Raw genomic sequence first — 17,582 nt, 5'->3', positions numbered from 1 at the left:
TTAGAATAGTCTCAATATATGCCATTACGAGTGGCATTTTGTTTTAAATCTAGATCAGCCAACTACAGCCTTATGGGCCAAATCCAGCCCTCCAGCCTCTGTTTGTAAATAAAGTTTTATTGGCACATAGCCACACCCATTCATTTGCATATTGTCTACTGCTGCTCTCACAGCAGAGCTGAGTTGTTGCCACGGAGACCATACATCCCACAAAGCGTCAAATATTTATGATCTGCTTCCTTACAGAAAGATTTGCTGATCCCTGTTCTAAGTATTTGTCTACACTGTAGACGATATCCTTAGAACAAACATGTAGCCAGGCAAGGCAAATTGTTTTCCAGGAAACTGGTTTTGAATAACATTGCCACCAGGAGTATGCTTGAGGGGTCCACTTTCCACTCTTGCTGGCAATGCCCGTTATGCAAATAGATGTCAAGATATTCCACTGTTCTGGGCACTGGAGAGACGGCAGTGACCCGAAGGCACAAGCCACTGTCCTCATGGAGCTTCTAATTCATGAAAGGGGTGAAGAGATACAGTAAACTCTTTGACAGGTAAATATACCATTTGTCAGAAAGTGACAGGTGCTGTGATGACCACGAGAGTGGTAAAGGGGGTGGTGACTATGAGCAGAGTGGAGTGGAGTGCGGTGCTGGTTTACACAGCGTGGTCACCACCTGTCACCGACAAGGCGACTGTTGAGCAGAGACCTTGAAAGAAGAGCATCCCAGGTGGAGGAAAAAGCAAATATAATGAACATGGTATTTTCAGAATTCGGGGGGGGGGCGGTATTTTTATCTCCGTAGTGGAGCTGTGCTATGGCATAGATACCTTCACAGCCTGGAAGTCAGAGGTCGTTTCTATTTGACTCTGAAATCCCTTGAACTTGTGCGATGGCAGCAGCTGATTTGCTTCAAGATTAGGTTGTGCTAAAGCTAACACTAAAATTAGTGTTCATTTCCTAAGTAAACAGCAGCTGGCAGTACATTTGGGGGTGGAGAGCAGCCTGAGCGAGCCGGGGAGAAGAGTGGCATTATCAGAGGGTTCGCATTTCCAAGGAAGGAGAAGCATTTTTCAGGGACTGAGGGGGAGTGTGTGTTCCAGACCCCCAGGTGAGGGGTCTTCTTTAACGATAGCACATAAGAAACCTCACTGGCACATGAGATGCTTCCCTTCCCCTCATCCCCATCACTCATTCAATCACCAGCTCCTGCTTTATCTCCTGCAGAAAGAGCACTTGATTCTGGCTCCTTGTCTCCCTCACCATTGTCACTCCTGGGTGGAGAGGGCTGGTTGTCCCTCATGACTAATTACACCTTCCTTCCTGAAGACATGGCCAACAAAAATAAAGACTATATTTCCCAGCCTCCTTTGCAGCAAGCATGGTCATGTGACTAGGTTCTGACCTATGAAATGTGAGCAGAAGGAATGAGCAGTTTCCAAGTTGTGCTCTTAGAGACCAGGAACTTGTCCTCCATGGTCCCATTTCCCTCTTCTCTCTGGCTGGAATGTAGGCATGCTGGCAGGAGCTGGAGCAGCCATCTTGGCTCCTAAGGTCAAAGCTGTGTGTTCAGGATGTGAAACAAGAAGATCAAGAAGCCTGGGCCCCCAACCCTCTCATTCCACAATCCCAGCCCTAGACCTCCAACATGGACTCTTATGTGAGAGAGAAACAAACATCTTATTTTAAGGTCTCTTTGTTATGGCAGCCTGTCTGTCTCCTAACCATCTCATGGTCTCTCCATTTACATTATTACAATAACTCCCAGAGGGATCTGCTGCCTTTGGTCCCTCACCTCTCTCTCCATCTTCTGGAGATATTCCAGGAGCACCAGCATCCTAAAATGCAAACTGATCGCATCACATCCTTGTAATAATAGTATTTGTTAGTTCCCACTTAAAACTCTTACACTTGACTTATATGGGTCTCAGAACCCTAGCCCCAAACTGCTTTTCCACCCACAACTCCTGCCACATCTGCCCCTAGATGTGCTGTTTTCTACCAGACTCAACTTCTCCCCTGGAATGTGGCTGTGGTGGCCAGTCTCCAAGATGGCCCCAGTGAGTGTCATCTCCTGGTGCTCGCCTTGAGCAGGGCTGAGGGACCAGTAAGATGGTGGGGAAATGGCAGTGTGGGACTCCCAATCTAGATGCCTTCCTCCTTGCTCTGTTTTGAGTCTTGCTGGAGGAAAGTCAGCTCTTATGTTGTGAGGACACTCAAAGAGCCCTTTGGAAAGGACCCTGTAGTGAGAAACCAAGTCGTCCAGCCCACAGGCATGTGTGTGAGCCTCCCTGGAAGGCGGACTCAGCCATGTGACAACCACTGAGATATCTGCTGAAGCACCCGGCTGTGGGCCAACATCCTTGTTTGGGGCTTACTAATACCCTTGCCTCCCAGGTCCCTAGAAAGCAGCGGGGGAATCTCCAGTCATGGCAAAGTGTTCAGGGTTCCAGCTGATGCAACTGTCACCAACAAGGACTTACCCAAAGCTTGAGGTGACCTAGAGTTTCTGCCATATCTGCACTTCTGACTGTAAAATGCAGCCTCATCAGTGAAGAATTAGTCCTGTGTAGAAACAGACTCGCAGACACAGTCAACAATCTGATGGTTACCGGGGAAAGGGGGTGGGAAGGGATAAATATGGGAGTTTGAGATTTGCAAATGTTAGCCATTATATACAAAAATAGATTTTTAAAAAGTTTCTTCTGTATAGCACAGAGAACTATGTTCAATATCTTATAATAATCTCTAATGAAAAAATATGAAAATGAATATATATATATATGACTGGGATATTGTGCTGTACACCAGAAAGACACATTGTAATTGACTGTTCTTCAATTTAAAAATTAAAAAATAATTATTCCTATGTAATTTGAGATCATCTACTACAAAGAACTATTCTATGGCCCCTGAGTTTGGCATCATCTGATGAGCACAGAAGGTTCTTGAGTGGCAGTGAGTGCTTCGTGCGTACCCTTAAGAGTGGAGCTCTCACCTGGAATTCCCACAGCTGCTCCAGAGTCCACAGCCAGGTGAAGGCATCAAGGTGCTCGAACATGGGGCGTGGCTACCCTGTGAATTGACTGCCCCTAGCACCGGGGGGGTGAAAGATGACTCAGGCTTCTTGGAAGTAAAAATGCTCCATAGCATTTGAACCCAATACAAACTCCCAGTCTGACCTCCCTCTGGAGGTCCAGGACCCACCGCTGGCGTCCATGCTTTGCTAGAGGACTAGACGGCTGAAGAGAGAGGCAGTGAACCTAGTGGTGAAAGGCACGACTCCTGGAGTTTAAGTCCTAGCAGAGATGACCGAATGATGGCCACGGGCCAAATCTGGCCTGTTGCCTGTTTTTGTAAATAAAGTTTTATTGGGACACAATCCGTTCATCTACATATTGTCCACGACAGCATTCCTGCAAAAGGACAGAGTTGGGGGATCAGACAGATGTTTGACCCAGAAATTTAAATTATTTACAATATGGCCCTTTATGGAAAAGATTTAATGATTCTTGAATTTAGAGCACTTATTATAATAAGCCTTCTCGACACTCACCTGACACTTTTGGGGAATACAGCTTTTTTGTCACAGGATTTTGATGAGCAACCCAAAATTGATCAAACGCAATTCATAAGAGTGTGATGAGCTATGATATTGTCACCCAGTAGTGAAGTTAAATCTGATTTTTGGGTTTTGCCTTTTAGAAAACTAGCCAGTCGTGTGTCTAACTTAGCAATTTTATTTCTTGCGTCTTCCCCCCCCCAACTGATAAATAAATTTTGTCCCTCAAATACTCTTCAAAACAGCTTTTTTGGCTGCTGGTTGGTAGTAACTTAGTAAACGATGACACCTGCTAATGAACAGTTGTGCATCTATGTTTGCCAACAGCAAGGTTCTCAGGCTTTAGTAAATCTAAAAATGGTCCAGGGAGTTGATCAAAAAACCACAGATTCCAAAGATCTGTCTCCAGATGCTTCAGCAAATCTAGGCGAGTCTTGGGAACATCCCATTTTTAAATAAAGACATCCTTCTCCCACACAGGATTCTGAAATTCATGATCTCCAGAGCCCACTCTGAGAGGCCTCGTCTACAGGATGAGACCTATGCTCCCTGGAATGACTGGTAAAGCCCCTGGTTACCTGGCCCCACCCCTTTCCTGACTAGCTTCTCCCATCTCTCAGCCACATTGTTGTCAAGACTCCAGGTGCCTCTCACCTCTGCACATGCGCAAAGAATTTTTTCCCCTTCTCTCTTCCCCTCCACCCCACTCCCCCGGCGCCCCATCCTAGAGAGTTTTTCTGACATCTAAGTCTTGTTGCCTCCTCTAGGATGCCTTCCTGACTTCTCCCAGGCTTGATCACAGCTTTCTTTGGGGCCCACAGTACACTGTGCTCCGACCTCTTACATAGACCATAGACTGTATTACATTACAGTTGCTTATTTACTGGCAGGTCCATGTGCCCAAATACACCGTGGGCACCTTACGGTGAGAGGAACAGTTTGTGGATCTCTGTATCCTCAACTCCCAGCCCAACAACCAAGAGGTGCTCAGTAAATGCTTGTGAAAGGAAAAAAAGAGAAGGGAGAGGCACTAACACTGTTCCCAACATCATTTCATCTTTATCATTTCCACAGTAATGTGCCCACTGCCAGGAATATGTGCACAGAGATGCAAAGATACAAGGATATTTGATCCCACTCTTTCTCTTTAGAGAAGCAACAGCAGCGACCATCTGTGTGTTCATCAGTGGGGGACTGGTTAATAAATTATGTACATCCATGAAATGCAAGATGATACAGCCATCAGAATGTATGAAGTCAATCTGTATGTACTCACATGGGAATCTCGCCAACATACACTCTTAAAAGGTGGGCTCAAGGACTAAGCAAAGTGCCGAACAATATGTGATCCCATTTATGGGAGGAAGGAGGAATGGGGACATGCTTGACATGCGTGTATATGCAGAGGCAAATTCTGGAATTTTCTGAAATATACAATTGATTCCACATGGAATGGGAGAAAACTGGTCGGCGAAACTGACTTTTCACATTATGATCTTCAAAACTATTTGAGATTATAACCATAATCATAATTAGCTTTATAATTACGATTTTTAAAGTCCGTTGACCTAGACAGCCCTCCCTGCAGCGCTAAGTTGCACGTGCTGAGACAGACTTTCCAGTCTGAGTGTGACAATTTGCGGATCCACCCCCAGCGTGGCTGAAATTGGTTCCTCTTTCTTGCCTGGACTGGAGAACGGAAGGCAACTGCCGAACCTTCCACATGTGGCCACGAGAGGGCGCGCCGAAGCAGCCAAACTCACTCAGGAGCCGGACGCGCCCTTGGGAACCACCCTGAACAAAAAGCCGTCCAATTTTCAAAAGGCTGATAGGGGTCCCCACCGGGTGTTCACATTCGGTCTCCTCGTAAGTACACGAACCTAATTGCAATTTAATTTCTTCCAAATTGCATCAACAATTAAAGAGAAATTACTCCCCTCGCCCTATTTTTTTTTCTTTTTTTTTTTTTTTTGCAATAGGCTTCTGGTAATTTCAGCAATTTAATGAAGTCCTTTGTGGGGAAGCAATTGGATTTCAATGACTTTCTCCCTCTAGCTCGCCGGGTAGGTTGAATCTGCCTTCTCTGTCCCTTATGATTTACTGTGAATCTGCCAACGTCTCAATGCATCATTTTGCCTTTGCTGTCTGATGATAACCTTCTTCCTCAGAACTGGGCGTATAAAGACATCTCTCTGTGGCAGTCAAGATGCACTTTCTCAAGTTCAAAAGGTAGAAAATAGAAAGTTTTTCTCCACTTGGGCCCCTCCCTTCCTCCCTCACAGTGACTTCCAAAGTCATTGCCTCTCTGGTCATTTATCCTTTTGCTCTCAGATTCTATCAGCCTTTTAGTAATGTCCATTATCTATCCGGAAGGATAGAAATGACTAACCCCTGGACCACCCTTTATTCCTCAATTCTAGGTATTGGGGGAAAAGAGTGGAACAAAAAAAACCCTACCTGTTCACAGTCACCAAAAGACCATTTACAAATGAATAGATAAACAAAATGCAGTCTATCCATATAATGGAATATTATTCAGCCATAAAAAGAAATTAGGTACTGACACATGCTACATCATGGTAAACCTCTTTTTTTAAGTGATTCAATATTTTTACAGATTACACTTTTTAAAATTATTACAAAATAATGGCTACATTTCCCTGTACTGTACAATATAGCCTTGGTGCTTATCTATTTTATACATAGTTGTTTGTCTCGCTCAGTCCCAGACCCCATCTCGCCCCTCCCCACTTTCTTCTCTCCACTGGGAACCACTAGCTTGTTCTCTAGATCTGTGAGTCTGCTTCTGTCTTATTATAGACATTCATTTGCTTCATCTTGTGTAAATCTTGAAAACATCTTGTTAAGTGAAAAAGGTCAGACACATATTATGTGACACATATTATTTATATGAAATGTCCAGAATAGGCAAATCCATAGAGACAGCAGGTAGATAGATTAGTGGTAGCTAGGGGCTGGCTGGAGGGGGTAATGGGGGAGGGACTGCTTAATGGGTACAGGGTCTCCTTTAAGGTGATGAAAATGTTTTGGAACTAGAGGTGACGGTTGCACAACATTGTGAAGGTACTTAATGCCACTGAATTGAGTACACTTTACAGTGAATTTCATGTATGTATTATGTGTCTATACTTCATATATATACCATATTTATATTAAATTAGAGCTCACTCTGATGACCTCATTTTACCTTGATTACCTCTTTAAAGGTGCTATCTTCAAATACTGTCATATTCTAAGATTCTAGGGGTTAAGACTTCAATATATGAATTTTGAGGGGGCACAATCCATACCATAACCCTTCCTACCATCCATAAGTGTCTGGTAATGTTAGGTCCTGAAAAACCAACTCAGAAAGATTTCTGACCCTCCCTCTCTTACCTCCTCCTGGTCCAGGCACATTAGCAAGGCAGTCTGGCCACTGAACACAGATGTCCCCAGAAAGGGGTCATCTCCTCTGGGCCACTTCTTGAGTAATAATCAAAATGAAAGGGGTCAGGGGTGGGTGATCTATTCTGAAGATTCAGAATATCATCTTGTCCACTTCTGGGCTAATAGCCACCTAGGCTAGCTCTTCCTGGAATGTACCAGTGAGGCTCCTCCAGAGAAACAAAAACAACAGATGACACATATATATGTGACATATATGGTACATGATTGACATATATGTATATGTAAGAGGGTGCTGAAGGAATTGGCTCGCATTATTATGGCTGCAGAAGTCCAAGACCTGCAGTCACGAAGCCGGAGACCAGGAGAGCCCTGGTGGTGGTGTAGTTCCGATCTGAGTCCGAAGGCCTGAGAACCAGGAGGGCCGATGGTGTAAGTTCCAGTGTGAGTTCAAGTCGAGAGACTGATGTCCCAGCCAGAAGACAGTCAGGCTGAGAGAAAGGATTCTTTCTTACGGAGATGTTAATCTCTTCAGGCCTTCCGTGGATTAAATGAGGCTCCCCACAGTGAGGAAGGAGATCTGACTGACTCAGTCTCCCCATGCAAATGGGCACAGTCACACCCAGAATAATGTTTGACCAACTGTCTGGGCTCCCCAGTGACCCAGTCAAGTTGACACCTAAAATCAATCTTTACAAGAGAAACCTGGCAAAAGAGGGGCTGCGAGATCAAACTTCATTCTGCTTGAGCACCTGGACTCTCTTGTTGGATTAACATGGTCCTAGATCATAAGGAGAGTGAACACTTCATGGAGTACCCCGCTCACTGAGTCCCCTCCTGAGGCCCCCTAAAGCGGGGCCACAGTGGTTCTCTAAAAGTTTTATTAAAATGTCCTTGTCCTCGTACCAGCCTTGCAGACAGAGGGCTGGGAACACTTTGGTCTTCAGGATTTATGGAGAAGGAAAGGACATTAGCAATCTTTTGTCCTTCAGAGCCACCTCTAGAGCTTTCCTTACAAAGGAAAATACCCTGGTCTCAAACTGCTGCAAATGCCTTAAATCTGTCTGCTGGGTCTGCCGTGCCCTGCTTGGGGGCTCTAACCACGACTGGGCCATCTTTCTCCTTAACCTCACAGAGAAGTCTATTGGGAACAGCAGGGGTTGGCCCCAGCTCCTGTACCTCCCACACAAAGCACCTGTCAACCTCTTGTCCATCTCCATTCCCATAACCATTGCTCAGTCATTCTTTGGCCAAGTGCCCCAGTTAGTGGCCTGAATGAACAAGACAAATTGGACAGACTGTTCTCAGGCAGTTCCTTAATTATTCAAACTGAACTGGCACCTTTAGGTCTACCAGTTGGCCAAGAGAACATGTTTGCGATATTATCACCTTGTACCCTCTGATTGATATAGGTCCCACATGGAAGGCCCCAGCAGTTGAAAACAACACTCTTCTCTTTCCAGGAGCTCCATGAGCAACTCTGGAACTATACTTCTTGTGTGTAAGTCAGGCATTAACTCGTCTCCCTCCTGAAAACACCATGGCTTTGCACCATAGGAGTGGTCATAAGAGATCTTCAAGTGTTTAAGAAAAGAACAGGATAACTGGCATAGTTGCAGGGATCTCGCCAAAATGAGGCCACCCTCATATTCCCAGGATAATATCTGACTCACTATTTCCGACACCCTGTGGGCAGTTATCGCCTAGATGGAAGTCATCCTGGTGGAAGAGGTGGTATGCAACCGGTCCCTGACTTTAGCTGAAGTGATCAATGACACCATCTCAGCCTCAGCCTCAACTCACTGGCCTGGGATGTTATAGATGATGTAGTTGCTGTAGTCTTCTTTTTTGTGGTCCACAGTGGAACATGTGCAAAAGCCAGTACATCTTCCTGTATCTGGACCGATGCTTTGGGCCAAGAGGAAAGGTCAGCATAACAATTTAAGGAGAAAGCCATCTGGCTTTCTAAGATTGACCCAGATGGTTTATGGGATTTGTTCAGCTGGTTGAGTCCGGAACCATGAGCGGAGGGATTGCCAAGGCCAGTACCGTTGGCTGGAGTCCTATTGAGAGTGGCCTTAATCAAGTGCCATGTGAGACAAAGTGAATGGATTTGGGTCGAACCTCTGTTGGTTGGATGAACTGATGTGGCCAATGGAGTGGTGTACTCATGGGAGGATTTGCCAAAAGCCAAGATAGTATAAAAACAAAAGGTGGATGTTGTTGGGAGAGAAGTCTTCATGGGTCTTCCCGTGTATCTGCATGTTTTATGAACAGAACTTTCCCGAGTTGTCTTTTTAAAGATGTTTGTATAGAGAACAGCCTTGGAAGATTGAGACAGTATCTCTTTCTGAAGCAAAGGGCAAATTAGTTTACTGTCCAGTATAAGAAGAGAATGTCACAAAAAAAAAAAAAAAAGAGAGAGAGAGAAGGAGGAGGAGGAGGAAGGAGAAGGGGAAGGAGGAGGAGGAGAAGAAGAAGAAGAAGAAGAAATGTCTCTCTCTGGGCAAAGGTTAGGCAGGCTTATTGCCCATCATAAAAGGTTCGCAGTCCCTAAGCTCAAGCTTCCTTTTCTACAATGCATTCATTGTGCACCGGCCTCCCTGTCCCTTTTGCATCACCCTTTGGGAACTAGGGCTTGGGGAACTGCACAAATACTGGTACACAGTCACCGCTATTGCAGTGAGTGGTAAAGGTCCTTTATCTCTGACCTGGGAGCCTTGCTCCATGAAGCTGCCAGAGGACAGTTTGTTCACTTGCAAGTAGAACAAGATCTCAGACCTTTTAAGGTTCTTGACAAATCTGTCTAGCATGTTTTTTTTATTGAGAACCTCCTTTCTTTCTAGGTGCTGTTGTAAATGCTGGGTCTAGAGAAATGAACAAAGTGTCTATCTTCAGAATAAAGCTTATATTCCAATGGGGTGGAATGTGAGAGGGTAAATTGGGGCATCCCTTGTGCAGAGTAGTTTGGAAGAACAAATTTAAAACCTTAAAAATGTGCCTACCTCTTGAGCAATTGTAAGAATTCATCCTAAGGGAAACATCAGACAAGTACACAGAGATATGTGACCAGGGCTATTTCTCACAGCATTGTTTTTAGAAGTTTTTCTTAACTTGTCTCATTCAAGCACTATGTTCGTGATCTGTGTTTTATCCACACACTATAATACTATTTTCTTAGTTTTCTAACTGACACAGCATATTTAGTTACATAAGTTTCATTATTAAATTAAACCTTATGTGACTATCAAAAGGCTAGTTACTTTATTTCTAATAAATATATAATATATAAGCAAATACATATAATATGTATACAAAAAAATACATAACTATTTAAATGTTTCATAGTACATTCATCAATGTGTTATCCAAAATCACACTGTATTACTCCAGTTATATGTATCACATTATGAGAAATTATTACTTTTTAACAACAAAAAAAACTGGAAGTGACAGTTAAACAAATTATAGTGTATCTGTATAAATTAAAGGAATGTTAGCAGGCATTGCAAGTAATGATATAATGTATATTGATTTTCTTGGAAAAATCTTTATGATAAAATATAAATTAAAAGCAAATCAGATCCAAAATAATGTTATCCCACTTGTGTAGATAGATATATATTATACATGTTATATGCATTTATTTTTGTACATGTATAGAAAATATTCTAGAAGCATTCATTGTCCTTGAGTGACTGGAACCACAGGCAAATTTTAATTTCTTTTGGTTTAGCTAAAAAGAAGTTTAGTTTTGTGGTTTTGTTTTTAAGACTAGAGAGAGGTAATTCATTATGTGCATATGCCCTGGGGGAAATATGATGTCTGTGTTGATCGCAACACCAATTCTTCCATAGTATTAATTTTCAATAGATTGCCAAGTAATTGAATAGAGCTGGAAGGAGCGCTCTTGAAAGTTAATAAATTTGAGATATGAAATTAACAAGCCATGATGGATCAACTTACTCTTCAACGTCAAATGTATAAATAAATGACTGAAAACACTACAGGAAGGAAAGGTGTATGTCTTCATAATTTATGTTAGAAGCAGCACATAAAGTCACAGAACATCGAAGCTTGAAAAAGAACTCATAAAGTTATTCTGCTCCCACCTGGACATTGGGAAGATGCAGAAATTGAAACTCACTCACTGGCTGACACATCCAAAATTACATGTTTGCATTCGTGGCAGAGAGAAAGACAAGAACCCAGGTGTTCTGGGCCCCAGGCCAGTGGGAAGGAGTGATTTGTTGTGCAATGAATGTATTATGTTCAAATCTCAGTCCTGTTATGTCCTTGTATCCTGGCTGAGGCAACTTGGATGAGTTAATTTAACTTTTCTGGACAAGGATTTCCTCATCCTTGGAATGGGAATAATGCTTATCTCAGAGAATTCTTGCGAGATTTCAACAGCATGGCAGACACTACAGGCTGCCTACAGGCTGTCCGTTCCCCCTTCTTCCTAGAAGGACCCCAGTTTTGTTTGGGGCAGTGGGCTTTTCTAAGCATGCTCATTTCCATGATGCTGGAGTGACACAGGTTCTGCCAATGACTAATAAGCTGAGGGTTTCTGGGAACGCTTTTGCCTTATGGAGTCAGGCCCTGCCCCTTTCTGCTTCCTGCCTTTTCCCCAAGACAATACAGGTGTAGGGCTGGAAATGGAGCAGCCACGTCCCAGCCAAGGAAACTTAGGCATGAAGGCAGAAGCCAAAATGCTGATGACATCATGCTGAAGACATCGAAGAGGAAAGAGAAACAGCCTGGGATGGCTTTGTCATCAAACAGCTTCACCAGCCGCAGATTGCCTGTTTCTAGACTTCCTACGGGAGGGAAAAATAAATTCCTATTTGGTTAAGCTCCAGAGGTATATTGGCAGGTTGGTCCCAATTATTTCCTGCTCTGCAGTGGAATTATCCATCTACCCTCTTGGCCTCATGAAGGGCAAGGTATCCTTCCCCATGTCTTGATTTTGGGCTTGGTCAGGTGACTTGAATAGGCTATTGGGATATTGGCTGATTAAATGTTAAGGAGAACCTTAGAATAAATATGCTTGTGCAGCTGGGCTTGTCCTCTTGTGCCTCTGCATCTCCATGGAAGAATAGACCTCAAGAAACCTGATTGTCTTAGAAGAGACGAGAGAAGCAGGACTTAAACAAACCCATGGCTCAGTGCTAAGCCTAACCTAGAACAATCAAATTTAGCCAGTCTGCAGAAGTATGAGCAATAATAAAAGTGTTTGCTATCATATGCATTGAGATTTGGGATTGTTTGTTATCCAGCAATTGCTGATGAATACACCCTGGTCAAGTATTCTATTACTGGTACCCAAAAGCATTCTTAACAAATATGAACAAGGTAACACATGAAGAATGCCTGGTACCTACTAGATGTTTAATAAATATCAGTTGCTTTTTTTTTTTTTAATTCTCCCACACAGTTTCATTTCTGGAAAAGGAAGACATTTCTTTGCATGTTAGTTGGCCTTTTGTTTTGGTCTGTGGCTCTTTCAATGGGTTTTCACCTGGAATTCAATCATTCCTATTGTGTCTATTTTTCCAATATAACATTATTCCAGACTTCAAAAAAGAAATTAAAACAAACCTTCAGCAGCATGGTCTATGGACTTAATTTTCTAAGAACTGAGATTTCTGGCATGGAATTAATAACTATAACCAGAAGACTTATGGAAAGCATCAAAATACTCTTTGCTCAGTCACGAGACACAGTTAACTTAAACCAGCCTGTGAACTTTCTCTTCATTTTATTTAACTTGTACCTTTTATGTGGGTACTGAGGTTTTGATACCAGGCAACTGCTATGTAATGATCTCTTGCTGCTAGTAAATGCCCAGGCCAAGCCATCATGATTGTTCTTATAGCAGGAGACACTGATCTCAAGAAACCGTCCAGTTACAGTGACTGTGTGTGGTATGGTGAGTGACGGAGGGGGCTGAAGTACACTGGACTTCCAAGTCCTGTTCTGGGGCAGCTGCCCTTTCAGGAGCTCCAGGGATAGAGCTGTTGTGTTTGTGCATGCTGAACTGCTAAGTCAAAAGCAGGCTGAAGCCTTCACTTACCACCACTTAGTATGGTTCAAGGACCAGCAGCATCTGCATGACCTGGGAGCAGGTTAGAAATGCAGGATCGCAGGTGCAGCCCCAGACCTACTGACTCAGAATCTGCATTTTTAACGAGATCTCCAAGCAAGTTTTTTTTTTTAGTTTAAAAAATTGAGATATAATTCACGTACTGTAAGTTAACCATTTTAAATGTACACTTTTTACTATATTCACAAAGATGTGCATCCATCATCACTAATTCCAGAAGTTTTCATTCCCCCAAAACAGGCATCATTCCTATAAGCAGTCATTCCCCATCCATCACCCCCTCCCCCCAGCCCCGGTCAGCTTCTAATCTATTTTCGGTCTCTGTAGATATGCCTATTGTGGGCATGTCACAAACTTGGAATCACATGTTCTGTGGCCTTTTGTGTCTGACGTCTGACCCTTAGCATAATTTTTTCTGGGTTCATCCATGTTGGAGTATAAATCAGTAGTTCATTCATTATTATGGATGTGTGATATTCCATTGTATGGATGTGTCACATTCTGTGTATTCAGTCATCAGTTGATGGACATTGGAATTGTTTCCGCATTTTGGTTATTACAAATAATGCTAGAATGAACACTTGGGTACGAGGTTTTATGGAGGAATATGTTTTCATTCCTCTTGGGCATATATCTACAAGTCAAGTTTCTGGATCACATGGTAACTCTATGTTTAACCTTTTGAAGAACTGCCAGACTATTTCTAAACTAACGGCACCATTCTACATTCCCACCAGCGGAGTTTTGGGTTTCAGTTTCTCTGCATCCTCGCCAACACATGTTATTGTCTTTTATTCTTAATTTTCATAAAATATGTATAACATAAACTTTATCATTTTAACCATGTTAAGTGTGTAGTTCAGTGGTATTAAGTGCATTTATATTGTTCTGCAACCATCACCACCATCCATCCATAGACATTTTCATCTTGCAAAACGTAACTCCACACCGCATAAACAACTTCCCACTTTCCTCCTCCCAACCCCTGGCAACCACCAATTTATATTTGTCTCTATGATTTTGATGACTCTAGGTACCTCATATTAGTGGAATCATACAGTATTTGTGTGTGTGTGTGTGTGTGTGTGAGTCTGACATTTCATTTAGCATACTGAATTCAAGGTTCAACCATATTGTAGTAAGTGTCAGAATCTCCTTCCTTTTCAAGGCTGAATAATGTTCCACTGTATGCATACACCACATTGTATTCTTCCTTTCATCCATGGATAGACCCTTGGGCTGCATCCACATTTTAGCAATTGTGAATAATACTTCTATGAACATAGGTGTACAGATATCTCTTAGAGACCTTGCTTTCAATTCTACAAAAGAACTGAAATTCAGAATTTCAGAAGTGGAATTTCTGGCTCATACGGTAATTCTATATTTAATTTTTTTGAGGAACCACCATGCTGTTCTGCATAGTGGCTGCACCATTTTACATTTCCACCATCAATGCATAAGTGTAACAATTTCTCTACATCCCCACCATCACTTGTTATTTTCTGTTTTTGTTTGTTTATCGGCTTTTTGATAATAGCCACTGTAACGAGGGGGCATCTTATTGAGGTTCAATTTGGATTTTCCTAATGATTAGTGATGCTGAGCATCTTTTTATGTCCTCATTGGCCGTTTGTATATCTTCTTTGGAGAAATGTCTATTCAAGTCCTTTGTCCATTTTTGATTTGGTGGTTTTGCTGTTGAGTTTTAGGAGTTCTCTATATATTCTGGATGTTAATCCCTTATTAGGTATATGGTTTGCAAATATCCTCTCCCATTCTGTGAGTTACCTTTTCACTCTGTTGCTAGTGCCTTTCGACACACAAAAAATTTAAATCTTCATGAAGTCCAATATGTCTGTGTTTTCTTTTGGTGCCTGTGCATTGTTGGTGTCATAGCCAAGAAACTGTTGCCAAATCCAATATCATGAAGCTTTTGTCCTATGTTTCCTTCTAAGAGTTATAATTTTAGCTCTTACATTTAAATCTTTCATCCATTTTGTGTTAATTTTGACATGATATTAAATAAGGGTCCAACTTCATTCTTCTGCACATGGAATTCCTTTTCAGAATCAGTGTAGTGTTGTGTTCTGCCTTACCCTTACCTCCACCCTCCCTATTCTGTACCTTCCTCTGCACTCCAACACTCCTCTTAAGCCTCCTTCAGACCACTTATAAACTTGAATTGTGATTGCCTATTTAGTTATCTGTCTCCTTCACTAAACTACAAGCTCAGTGAAGGCGGGACCCATGTCTTTCTTGTCCCCCACACTGCCCACTCTACCTCCAGCCCTTTACCCAGTCTCTGACACAGAAGTAGATAATCAGAAAACAGGTATAGTGTGATATAATAAGAAATATATTGGATCTTTGCCCTGGGTTCCTAGTACAGAGCTCCTAAAATCCTTGGAATCTCCTGAGTGATAGGAGTGTCTTTTGTTATTTGTTAACAAGCCCACTTCCTTGCATCTGAGTTTATGCTAATGAAATGATTTAGGATGGAGCCTTTAGATAGTCTCAGGAGGGTGCTGGTTACCTGAAAGACCAAATACAGTCATCCCACGGAATCCTTGGGGGTGGGTTCCAGGAGCCCCTCAGATACCAAAATTTGCAGATGCTCAAGTCCCTTATGTAAAATGATGTAGTATTTGCATGTAACCTATGCACATCCTCCCGCATACTTTAAATCATCTCTAGATTACTTAGAACACCTAATACAATGTAAATAGTATATAAACAGTTGTAAATACAATGTAAATGATATGTAAATAGCTGTCAGAGCATAGCAAATTCAAGTTTTGCTTTTTGGAACTTTCCAGAATTTTTGTAACAGAGACTAGAGAATAACCTTTGTTTACAGGGACACCAAGACCTGGCCCACGTGGACGGCTGCAAGAACAAAGAATGCCTGCAGCAAGAAGTTTGCAACAAGCAACCACACCCCCTCCCTTGTTTTTTGTAGAAAAGGAGCCTGTGTTCTGACTAGAGCAGGATGGTTCTCCAAGACATTAGTCTGCCATCCTCTCGGTCTGCCGGCTTTCTGAATAAAGTCACTATTCCTTGCCTCAACACCTCATCTCCTGATTTATTGGCTTGTCGTGCAGAGAGCAGAACGAGTTTGGACTCAGCAACATTTTCTTTTAAAAATACTTTTTACCCACAGTTGGTCGAATCCAAGCAAGCAGAACTCATTGATACTGAGGGCTGATGATATGTGTTTAGAGGGTGAGAACTTTCAGCCCCACCCACTGACCTCCGGGGATGGGGGGCGGATTGGAGATGAGCAGTATATAAAAACTCTTTTACAACAAGATTGAGGTCCCATGAGTTTCTGGGTTGGCTCGGAGGTAACTCCCCCAGGGAGGCCGTGGAAGCTCAAAACTTGCCTGTGCCTCTCTTTCATGTCTGTTCCTGAGTTTTATCTTTTATGGTAAATTGGTGAATGTAAGTGGAGTTCTGAGTCATTCTAGCAAATTACTGAACTTGAGGAGGGAGTTGTGAGAACCCCCAAATTTGTAGCCTGTTGGTCAGAAGTATGGGTAGCCCAGGGCTTGTGACTGGCATCTGAAGTGGGGTTAGTCTTGTGGCACTGGAACCCTTTAACTTCTGGGATCTGACTCTAACTGCAGGTAGTTTAGAACTGAATTCAATTGTTGGACAGCCAGTTGATGTTGAGAATCAGAAAACGTGTTGGAAAAAAACCCCATGCAGCCAGGCATGTGGCAGGTGTTCGGTAAATAGTAGCTATTTTTATAATCATTATTACCATCCCCCCTCCTCCAGCCTTTGCAAACTTCTGCCGAAGTGTCTGAGCGTTTTCCATTTGTCTTTCCTCCTGCAATTTTAAGTCAATTTAGACTTCTATATTTCTGATTAATGAGCCAGAGATAATGATTGAAACTGGGGCCAGATCTTAAGATGGCTCTTTGAACTTTTCTGAAATTGCCTACTTCAACATCTTCGGAAGGAAAATGCACCAAAGTGATAAAATCAAAGCAAAGAAATTCATATCCATTTCGTGATCAAAAAGTAGAGGATAACACATCTTAAGATTAAAGCAGTCTTCTGAATATGGGAGAGGAGGGTGGGGTAGGGGAGAGCATTGCAGCTCATTTACTTGAATATTTTCTTTCCATCCTTGGCTGCTGAAGATTAGTGTTGGTTTTGAAGGCAGGACACAGCGGCTAGGAGAAAATTCAGCATGAAGTTTGCTGGAGATAACTATAGAGAATGTAGAGACACCAACTTGAAGACCCTTGTGTGACTGCAACTGAATCGGTCTATTAATTCTACACAGCTGAATTGGTCTATTCTAATAGTATTTTTGTGGTGTCTTTAGGGTTTTCTCCATGTAAGATCATGAACTGTACCCTTAAAAATGGTGAAGATGGAAAACTGCATGCTATGTATATTTTATACAATTTTTTTAAAGCCAATATCAAAAAAAAATAAAAAAGGTGGAGAGAGATGAGTGGAATGTTCCGAGGAAAAAGAGACTAAAGAGA

This window comes from Camelus dromedarius, chromosome 24 (genome assembly GCF_036321535.1).
Source record: "Camelus dromedarius isolate mCamDro1 chromosome 24, mCamDro1.pat, whole genome shotgun sequence".
NCBI lineage: Eukaryota > Metazoa > Chordata > Mammalia > Artiodactyla > Camelidae > Camelus > Camelus dromedarius.
The sequence above is the reverse complement of the archived record's forward strand: the minus strand, read 5'-3'. Positions refer to the sequence as shown.